The sequence below is a fragment of the Ahaetulla prasina genome, chromosome 7, assembly GCF_028640845.1.
Source record: "Ahaetulla prasina isolate Xishuangbanna chromosome 7, ASM2864084v1, whole genome shotgun sequence".
NCBI lineage: Eukaryota > Metazoa > Chordata > Lepidosauria > Squamata > Colubridae > Ahaetulla > Ahaetulla prasina.
In genome coordinates, this window is record NC_080545.1 from 44,942,823 (window position 1) to 44,951,291 (window position 8,469).

Below are 8,469 nucleotides of genomic sequence, written 5' to 3' on the forward strand. Positions count from 1 at the left end.
CTTATCATGACTTAAGGGGGGATGGGCATGAGGTTAAAGTATGGCTCCAAATTAGTAGTATATGATTGCTTTCTCTTGGGAAAAGGAAGTGCATTTCTCAGTGACCTTTATTTGATCAGCAGGATTTAATTTTTTATCTAAACTGGCAGAAAGAGAGAGAGAAAGAGATCATCCATTCTTTTCAGCAAAAGGCTCTGCCTGATTAAGTTGTTGCAGAATTAATTTAACCACAGCTTAATTCCAATTGGTGAAATAAAAACTCTCTGCACACAGATGATTTAAAAACTATATATTTAAGTGATGCATAATTTTTGTTTTGAATATAGGTAGAAGCCAAAGTACTGCTTTAATCTAATTTTAAATATGCTTAATAAAAATCTGTATCTCTAAAAATAAATGCAAGTGTTCAAATTCAAAGTTGGGCTAGTTAAGACTAAATAATAGAATAAAATAAAGGTTCTGCAAGAAGTGTTCCACAGCTCAATCATCAATTTAGAAAACAATTCAATTCACTGTATTGATCTGAGGCTGCTCATCTTGACTTATTTTTCAAATCAAATTAGATATTGGAAAATCTGGATTTCTCCCTTTCCATTATCTAATATGGGAAAATCAGGAAGAACTGTAACCTGTACTGTTTCCATTACACTAAATTTTGTGGAGAATTTGGAACATCAAATTTAGAATAAGGAAATCCAATCATTTCTCAAAACTGATGCAGGTTTTAAAGCTAAATTGGGTTTTATTGTTTTTACTTTCTAATCTTATTATAATGGACATTCATTAGAAAATCAGATATTTATTAATATGCAAATATATTTTTAAAAAATCAGTGGAAGAGTTTTCAAAGTATACTTTATATTCTTATTTTATTTTGGAAAATGCTCAGAAACATTCTAAGACAGAATGCAATGAAATGTACAGTTTAAATTTGCAGATTTTCTAAAATTTTCATTTAATTACAGAAACTGAAATATTTTTGTTCAAAGAGAAGTTGACTGCATCCATTCCATTTATATTTGTCTATTCAATTTGTTATATAATTGACTTTAGACTATTGTAATAGACCTGTCTATTTATTAGAAAGCTGTAGTGGATAATTAAGTTATACATATTTTTGCATACTGTTGAGAATGTTTTTCTTACAACTTCCAAAGACAGGCAAGGGAATTGAACATTACTGAATAAGAACTTTGTCCTAAATTATCACTACCATTAGCTTAATGACAATTGGTCCTGGAACAGTCCATGACAAAGTCACTCTGATTTGAAGGCAGACCTTTAAATCACTAAATCCAATTATCCACATTATCTTCCATTTGTTTCCCATAATAGCAATGCTTAAATGTAATATTTATTGGGAAATTTCTTTTTTCAAAATGTTGGTGTTGATTGCTTCATTTTTCTGTCCAGCATAGCTCATAACTGGAAACTGAATTTCATAAAGGATTCTGAGTTAAGTAGAAGCTCAGGTAAAAATTCTGCTCCGCTTTGAATGAATTAAGAATCACACCGAATTAATTAATTCTAAATTAAATCTTAATATCACGATAAAATACATTGCTAACTATATTTTAAGAATATTCATATTTTAGACATTATCATTCCACTAAGACAAAATTTGATTAACTACTTCTTTTACAGCAAAATTTTATAACTCAGGAACTGAGAAGGAATTTATCATATTAATTATATTTGGAGAAGCCATATTCATGCTTCCTCCATAAAATTTTTAGAAGGAACCACCACAGTATTTCTTTAAAAATATTGATCTGTAACCTATCATACAGTTCAACTAACTTGTATGGTCTCAATATCAAAAGTAATCTGAAAGTTCCACTTTCACTGCAGAGTCCTATTATGGTGCAATGCTGAACATACCCCTTGAAGGGGCTGTACAGTTTTTATTTATGTATTTTACAGAAGAAGACACATTTTGAACCACTTTTCACAATAGAAATTTCAATTTCAGGACTAAATTATGAATTTAAAAGTGATTATGGGAAGGAATAATGTGTTTATTTCAGAAAATGGTGGGATTCACTATAACTATAATTTTTTACCTTATTTAAGTGTATGAAATGGCTAGGGTCTTTTTTCCTTTTTATGTTTCTTTAATTAAAAATAAACAGAATTCAGAAAGCTAAAAGGGACAGAACTTATAACCATTTTTTCCCATTCTACTGCAGACTAGAATAGCATCTTATAAAAAACATAAAGAACAAAAAAAGTCACCAACTTGTTGTTTCTACAAATGGCTTTAAAAAGTTCAGATCAGAAAAATACAGGTTCAGTCCCAATATTGAGAATCAGGTAAAATTACTTGAAAAGTTTCACTTCTAACACAGATAGACTAATTTGGGGTTAAAGTTATATCTATAGCCTTAACATTTCCACCAACCCTGCTGGTATGAATTGTGTTAAGTAAACAGAAACGGTATGAAATAGTTTAAATACATTGGAGTTGACATTTATTTAACTCAATTTTTATCCCTTGGAGTGGCAATCCAAATGTTTAAGCAGAAGTATTTTTTATTTCTAGGTGGATATCTCACAGACTGAACATGGACCACATTTCAAGCAAAAGAGAGAATGGGGGGCAGGAGAAGGAGAATTAGTTATTTTAGCACAAAACTATGTTTATAAATGAATAAGATTCTCCACATCTTCTGTTGGCACAGCTGCATTCCACCCTTATATTAACCAGAGGACCTCCTTTTGGTTTCTGTCCAGATGGGTGAAAGGATAATAATGGTCTCTGGGTCCATTATCTTGTTTCATGTATGTATGTATGTATGTATGTATGTATGTATGTATGTATGTATGTATGTATTTGTAAATGCTTAAATAAGTTGTAATGTAGGCAAGTAGGAACAAAGCTAAATGGATTTGTTATTGTTGTTTTATTTTCATTTGTCTTAGAAAACTAAAGGAGCCAAATGGGGGACAAACAGCTACCATGCAGAATTGCCTAAATGAAGTTGTCATCATTCATAATTTTATTAAGTAAATATAAAGAACTGGGTTTGGAAATATATTTGAAGAATAAAAATTAATAGATGAATATATCCTGTTCTGCCTGGGACAAAACTGTAAATAGGAAAAAAAAATCAGAAGTCAAAATAGTTACAGGCCAAAGACTCTGGGGGAAAGACTAAGAAACTGAGAGATTTCAAGCAACTATTGTTCCAGTGAAGAGAAATTGAACCCTTTAAGATTCAGGGTCTTTTCCATGATCAGTTATTATCCATTGGAGATTGTCTTGGAGTATTTTATAATGAAAAGACTGTTACAGATGAACAGCCTATTATCTGACCCAGGGGTGAAATCTAATTTTTTTTTGCCACTGGTTCTGTGGGCGTGGCTTAGTGTGCGTGTGACTGGGTGGGTGGGGCCAACATGATGTCACTCACGCCACTCTTTCTTTCTTCTCTTTCTCTCTCTCTCCCTTCCTTTCTTTTTCTTTCTTCTCTCTCTCTCCCCCTTTTTTCCTTCCTTTCTTTTTCTTTCTTTCTTTTCTCTCTCTTGTCAGTCCCGCTGTGTGGGGGTTGTCATTCTGGCAGGGATGGCAGCTGATGGAGCCAACTGCCCACATTCCAGCCACCCAGGAAGCCTCACCCTGCCTCCACTTGCTAGCCCTCAATCCTGTCGCTCGCTGGTGGCTCCCACTCCTGTTCGCTGGTTCCGGGACTGCTGCCAAGACCTCAGATCTCCTTGTTGCTGCCAGCCCGCTACCACCTCTCAGCTGAGAGGTGGACAGGAAACAGCAGGCGTTCATGTCGGCACTGGCTGCTTCTGCGCCTGCGCAGAGGCCCCAAGTCTGATCGGGAGCAACATCGCCACCCAGGCTGCCCAGGATTACTCAGATCGGCTTGCCCAGGAGTAATCAGGACTCAATAGCCCAGGCAGCACAGGATTAATTAAGGCTTGCTAACCCGGATGAGGTGCAGCTGGAGCTGTGCGCCGGTTGCATGGCTGGGGGTGGAGGGGAGTAGCACGGTGGGGTGTGCCGAGCACGTCCCCCATCATTGGATGGGTGCAGGCAGCGGGGAAGGCAAGTGGGTGGCAGTCACCCAAAGGCCGCGCAGAAGCCAAGTGCGGCAGACCCAAAAGGTGAGCGAACCTCGCAATGTCCCTCCGAGTAGCCTCGCACACCTATCCCTCTCCCCCCCGGCAGAGAGGGGCCGAGAGGGGCAGCACTTCTTCACCAGCGGACCTTCTGCACATGCCTAAAACCTGCGCATGCACAGAAGGTAAAATGTTACTTCCTGGTTAAAACCAGGAAGTAACAATACCCAGATGGGTGGGCGGAGCTTCACTCCACCATTGCTACCGGATCGCCAAACCAACCACAACAATCGCTACCGGATCGCCTGATCTGGTCTGAACCGGGAGCATTTCATCCCTGATCTGACCATTAATTAAGCCTCTGCATTTTGTCCTCTATTGTTCTGTCCCCCTCGCCTCAGTCCCAGCAATGATTTAATTAGCCGGCAGCTATCAGCTCTGGCAGCAAACTAGTGAGCGTATGCCAAGTGTCTCTGTTATCTCTCTTGATGCCGATGAGTCAACCAGGAACAAACAGTATTTCAGTTTTAGTTAAGCAGTTGATTTGCTTGCCACGAAGTGGTATAGCAGCCCTTGCTGCTTTTATATCCTGTGAGGTGTGGCTCCATGACTCAGCACTTCCTAGGCCTGCCCCACCCCTGCTTCTGTTGTTCCCGCCTCTCCTGTCTACGAAACCTAGGGTCCAGCCAGGCCTGATTGCCATCATCTGGGTTTGGAGGCATGGCCTGGGGAGGGAAAGAGTCAGGGGACAGAGGCCTTTTTATCTCCTCCACCTGGCCTGCCTCTGGCTTCTGGAGTTGAGCCAGGGAAGCTGGTGCTCCAGAGGTAAATCCTGATGACCCTTCCCCGTCACTTTCTGGCAGGGGGCCCAGCTCGGGGGGCGCAGACACAATATCTATGGTTTCTAGCACCAAGTTATCATTCAAATGATTTGTTTTAAATGAAAGATCTATGAGAGAAAAGGGATTGGCAAGACTTCCAAGTAAAAGATTTGTATTTGTGGGGATTGATATTGAAGTCCTTGAAAAATCTGGACTGTGAATTGGGCTTCTGAGATGGTAGGATGCTTGCGACAGTTACAGGGCTAGCCCAGGTTGGACTGAGAGCTGCTGGGTGCCCTTGCAGACTCGGTTTGAAGGAAATTCTTCTGTTGAAACTAAGCCCACAATTAGACCAAGGATGAAGTAACACAGAAACAGCTGTCTACCTTTGGAGAATACATTGCTGAAATTCTGCCTAAATATGTTCAACAAGTCCAGATGACATGTTTCAGTGAGCTGGAAATTTTAATTTATCCAGATGGAATCCTTCCTGTGATAGCTTTTCTGAAAGATCACACAAATGCCCAGTTCAGAAGCCTAGTTGACCTGATAGTAGTCAATATTCTAAGTCAGCAATACCATTTTGAAATTGTCTACAATTTCTTATCTCTATACTATAATTTCCCGGGTGAAAACATATACTGATGAACTGACACCAATTGAGTCTATAATTTGAAGAGGCCAGTTGGTATGAAAGAAAGATCTGGGATATATGTTTGGAGTATTCTTTGCCAACCATCCAAATCTGAAGCAAATCCTTACAGATTATGGTTTTGAAGGTCATCCTTTCAGGAAAGATAGGCTCCCCAAACCTTCACAATAGAACCAGGAGAGAAGAAAGGAGATTGAAAACAATAGTGAGAGGGTTACATTTGCAACCCTCTGCCCAATTATGTATTTATATATAATAAAAAGAAATAAAACTAAAAAATAGATTTGTCTTTGTGTAGTTCTGGAGCCATTTTTCCTCTGAAAAAGTGGTTGCAGGTTCGGTCAGACAAATTGATTTAACTAATGACTAATTAATTTAACTAATTAATTTTCCAAGCAGAAATTAGGTACCCAATTCAGCCATTCCAGCTGCTGTGCCATCAGCCCCCTCTACCACAAAGATCCTGCAGGAAAAGGGCAGTATGGACAACCATGGGATCTGGCAGGGTGAGAGCTGTGAACCATAAACACAAAGCTTTTACAGTGTCCCAGTATAACAGATATAGTGCCCTTGCTGACCTAAATAGGAACACTAAAGTGACAGATCAAGGTAGTTGTGATTCTGATAACTCAAACAATCAAGGGATTATGGTCCGAGATGAAGAACTTACTTTGGAAAAGTGTGATCCTACTTTGGAAAAGTGTGTATCAAGTATTACAGATCAGTCACACAAGAAGAGCACGGTATCCAAAAAGAGAAGCCACCTTCTGATTGGTGATTCAATTGTAAGGGATGTAAATTTAGGAAAGGATATGGAGGTTTTGAAAGAGGTCAGATGTCTACCTGGTGCTACTGGCAGCAGAGACAAGAGGCGTATTCTTAAGATAGTCAAGAATGCCAGTAAGGATTCTGATGTTGATGCTATTATACATCTTGGCACAAATGATTTGTCCCAAAAGGATGTGCTTTCTGTGCAGAATGATTTCCAGAGCTTGGGGTATGAACTTAATAGCATAGGTTGTAGGCTTAACTTTTCAGAGGTTTTACCAGTACATAAGGAACAAAAAGGTAAAGGCCAGCGTGTAGTGGAGTTTAATGTGTGGCTAAAGGAGTGGTGTAAAAGGGAAGGCTTTGGTTTTATTAGTCATGATATCTGCAACTGGTCCAATGAAAAATTGTACAAAAGAGATGGATTGCATCCATCAAAGAAAGGGACTGAGTTACTTAGCAATACATTCACAGATTTTCTGGATAAACATTTAAACTGAACAGTGGGGACAGAGAATTAACTGATACAGAAAATTTCTGTCCCCAGCAATCGAAAACTAAAAGGGTTATCAGTGCATGTAACATAGATGTCTGTATGGGTAAGACTATCAACCATGCTATCAAGCAAAACCAAGCATTTAACAGTGAGTGCCGTACCATGTGCACTAAACCAACAGGTGGCAAGAAAGTAGGGGCAGTCAACACAGGTTATGTAGACAGTAAACACAAGATCAATCCAAATGGACTCAAATGTCTATACACCAATGCACAGAGTATGAGGAATAAACAGGGTGAATTAGAAATCCAAGTAAATGAGGGCAGATATGATATTGTTGCCATTACGGAAACTTGGTGGGATGAAACTGACAAATGGAACATACAGCTAGAGGGATATAAATTATTTAAAAGAAATAGACCAAATAAAAGAGGAGGTGGAGTTGCACTATATATAAGAAATAACTACATCTCTACAGAAATAGAGCACAACAATGATGAAAATCATCTTGAATGTATTTGGGTCAATATAAAAAACGATATTGCCATAGGTCTATACTATAGGCCACCCAACCAAACAGAGGAAGTAGATGAACTTTTTGCTAGTCAGCTAACTAAGGTATGTAGGAAGCACATCACAGTAGTAATGGGGGATTTTAACTACCCTGACATCAACTGGGAAACAAACTCTGCACCAAGTGGAAGATCCAACAGGTTCCTAACAAACCTAGCAGACAACTTTGTTTCCCAAAAATAGAGAAGGCGACAAGGATCAGCCATACTGGACTTAATTCTCACTAACAGAGATGAAATGATAGAAGGTGTTGAAGCTACAGGAACCTTGGGGCAAGTGACCACGCAATATTGGAATTCAACATTAAGCAAATACAAGTAGTAGAACAAAGTCAAACTAGAGTCTTGGACTTTAAGAGAGCTAATTTCAATAAACTTAGAGAGAGCTTGAGAAGGATTCAATGGATGAGAATCCTCAGGGGGAAAACAACTCAAGAAGCTTGGGAAATTTTGAAAAGTGAGATTATAAAAGCACAGTCTAACACAATACCAATGAAGAACAAAATAATAGATCTCAAAAGAAACCAGCATGGATGCATAAAGAACTATCTGACAAATTGAAAGACAAAAAGGACAAATATAAAAAGTGGAAAGAGGGGCAAATAACTAAGGCAGAATATCAGCAAATAGCCCGAGCCTGTAAAGATGAAGTGAGGAAAGCTAAGGCTCACAATGAACAAAGGCTAGCGACAAAAGTAAAAAATAACAAAAAAAGCTTCTTCCAACATGTTAAAAACAAGAAAAAAGTCAAGGAAACAATTGGCCCATTGCTGGGAGAAAGTGGCAAGAAGATGACAAGCAACAGGGAGAAAGCAGATCTACTTAACTCATATTTTGCATCTGTCTTTACACAAAAGGAAAAACAATCCAACCTATCAAAACAGCACTACAAAAAACAGATTAGAAACACAAGTTAAAATAGGGAAGAAAATGGTAAGTGAACACCTGTCTACCCTAGACGAGTTCAAATCACCAGGACCGGATGGATTACACCCCAAGGTTCTGAAGGAACTGGCAGACGTGATCTCAGAACCACTGAACTATATCTTTCAAAGATCCTGGAGCACAGGGAGCTGCCAGAGGACTGGAAAA

General features: G+C 38.8%; 1 pseudogene; it reads left to right on the forward strand.

Moving 5' to 3' along the window:
• Positions 1-5,131: 5,131 nt before the first annotated feature.
• On the forward strand, positions 5,132-5,900 carry LOC131202538 (NADH dehydrogenase [ubiquinone] iron-sulfur protein 3, mitochondrial-like; annotated as a pseudogene).
• The last annotated feature ends 2,569 nt before the right edge of the window (positions 5,901-8,469 follow it).